The sequence below is a fragment of the Vigna umbellata genome, chromosome 1 (genome assembly GCF_029865625.1).
Source record: "Vigna umbellata cultivar VRB3 chromosome 1, Vumbellata_1.0, whole genome shotgun sequence".
NCBI classification, from domain to species: Eukaryota; Viridiplantae; Streptophyta; class Magnoliopsida; order Fabales; family Fabaceae; genus Vigna; species Vigna umbellata.
Genome location: NC_142165.1, coordinates 9,344,729 through 9,347,653, shown reverse-complemented (window position 1 = coordinate 9,347,653; position 2,925 = coordinate 9,344,729). Strand labels below are relative to the sequence as shown.

General features: G+C 34.6%; 1 pseudogene; it reads left to right on the top strand.

The window, feature by feature from the left end:
• Positions 1 to 690: 690 nt before the first annotated feature.
• Positions 691 to 1,459, top strand: LOC124835663 (RING-H2 finger protein ATL66 pseudogene; annotated as a pseudogene).
• Positions 1,460 to 2,925: the final 1,466 nt, after the last annotated feature.

Here is a 2,925-nt window from a genome sequence, read left to right as displayed (position 1 = left end):
ACATTACACATTCAATTAACATTGATAAAAGTTAATATTTCAAAATACTTTAAAAATATATAATTCATAATTATGTTTTAATCATTTAATAATATTCTATAATAAAAAGTTTCTATTTAATGATTCGTAATCGTTTTATGGAAATATTTTCGTGAATAGATGAACTTTGATTAAAAGGAAAATAAAAAGTACTTCTAATATTTGTAATAAGACAGAGAAGATATAGAAATTAATTATTGTTATTATTGGGCAAGGTTATTTAACACTCAAATCTTTAAACAAAACATGACATTTTAAATAAGAAGTTACAATTGAAAATATGATTCATGTGATAGATTATTTTCATTTTAGATGCCAAAATCCGTCCTTACAACAAAAACAAGCAGCGAGGTCCTGTAAATTAAAAAAATGATAAATAATTAACAGTGTGTTCGATTGTCATAAAAAGGTAAAAATAATTAAGTTTATTTTCAGTATTAAAAATGAAATGATTCTTTTGAGCAGAAAACTTTTGAAAACGCACTAGTAACAGAATGTGTAGACACGAGTTTAAGGTTTAATTCGTTTCATTTATTTCATTTTTAGATAAACACTAACACTAATAAAATTAAAAAATCCAAAGTGTCATGTGCCCCACTGAGAGAGTATACCTAATCACCAAACCAAACGTAACTATAAATAATGTTAGATAGACAATCAATGGAAGCATTAATCTGAGCTATTGCAGTGGCAGCCACTGTTTACACCTCTCTCCCAAACGCCGTCGTTTTGCTCCGCCACCGCTGCTTCCTTCTCGAACCTTCCACCATGTCGATTCGCGATTCCGAATCCTTCAATTGGCACTCCGACGCGGAGCTCGAAGACCAGGACCTCCATATCCGCGGCCAGAAGCTCTTCTTCATCGTCGTCCTTTTCTCCATCGTCGTCCTCTTCACCGCGCTCTTCCTCTTCGCGCGACGGATCTGCCACCACCACGGCCTCCTCTTCGACGCCGTCCCACCGCAACAGGCGCCGCCGACGCTTCCTTCTGATGACGGCCTCGACGCCGACGCGATCAAGCGGCTACCGATCATCCTGCACCAGCGCACGGCGGCGGAGGAGACGGAGTGCTGCATCTGCCTCGGCGCGTTCGTCGACGGCGCGAAGCTGAAGGTTCTCCCTGGATGCGAGCACAGCTTCCACAGCGAGTGCGTGGACAAGTGGCTCGCGAATCACTCCAATTGCCCTCTCTGCAGAGCTTCGCTGAAACTCAATCCTTCGTTACCGAGGATTTTGATCCAATCGCCGCCCGTTAGAACAACGCTTCCTCTCTGATACTTTTTTTCAGTTCAGATTAGTAACTTAGAAACAGTTGAGTAGTTCTCACTTGTTTTGGATCATATTTTGCATGTGTAAATCCTTGTAAGAACTACTAATGAATCGCCGAGAAATATTCATAGTTCTCAAACATTTTCTTTCCTTTCCTTCATGGCATTGCTTTCAAATTTGATAATTCACAAATATAATTAATTATTTATCCACATATATTATAAACATTCTTTTAATGCATGAATATTAAAATCAATTTAGACACTCTTCACTATAAGTACTGCTAGTTATCTACTTGCACGGTTTGATAAGTTGGATAGAAGATTAAGATCTGGATAAGAAATATGCGATTATATGGTTTTTATTTTAAGAAATATACAATAACGTGGGAATGAAATAAGATCTGTGTCGGGAGTTTTCCGCATTTTGAACGAATTTCATTAATTTAGATAAGAAAATACCCAGATTCCGAATTTAAAACTTCAAATAGTTTTATTGTTTTAGTATAACAGGAGTCAAAATAATTGAGTGTGGTTTGGCATTTGAATACTATTACAACACAGAAAAAGTATGAGTGTTTTTTTTTTTCAGTGCTCTGCTGCATTTCTTTATTTGGAATGTGTGAATTATTAGTCGCATTTGCCGAAGTTGGAGTATTTACTGAGAGTTAATTAAATATTAATAATTTATTGGAAGATGCGAATTGGCAGAGGCAAACAAAAGGGGTACCCAAGAAATTCCTTTCACATGTGACAGAGGTTTTTCACAGTTTTATATTCTTGGTTTTGTTTTGTTGCCACGTTGGGTGATGGAAAAGTACGAGACCGAAAAGTTCATAATATTATTTGCTTGGACCCTCATCCATACAATATTACGCTCTTGAAGGTTCTGTTTGTGTTGCGAAAATAGATCATGGGTGACTTTTTAAGAAATTGGGACCCAAAACGCGGAAAAGCGCGACTATGCTACGACCCCTCCCCTCGTTGTCGTTTTCAATTGCTTCGATCCATTTAATGTCTTCTTAGTAACTTTTATGTTAAGACTTTATAAGTAATTATATTCATATATTTTAAAGTTTAGAAATAAAAATATATCAAAGTATATTCAACAATCACATGACAATATTTATAAGAATAAAATAGTTTTAATAAGAAAAGAAAAGAGAAAGTGAAGAATAATAAGAAATAGTATGAATAGGTTTTAAAAAAAATTATTGTGTTAAATTTATAGTATATGTTTTCTGTGATGACAAGTTACCCATCACTTGGATTTCGCTTGCAACGCGTGTTTCATGCTGTTTGTTTGCGTGAACACGTTTTCAGTTTCCAAACGGGATTTGTAGTCTCTTTTACAGAGGAACTGAGCAAGCAATTCTACTTTTTACCAACTTTAAGTAAGTATTCACATGTTTTTTTAGGGAATCAAACTCAGATAAATATATACAATAAGATTAATTTGAACGAAAAGTTCTGTAAATAAAACAATACTATAGTATTCATTAAATGTTTAGAATTATGAAATCTTAATCTTAATATGCATGTAGAGATGTAATTTATGAACTGTTTTTGCCGCTCCAAATTTTGTAATAAAACAGATATTTCCAACTTTAGTTTATTT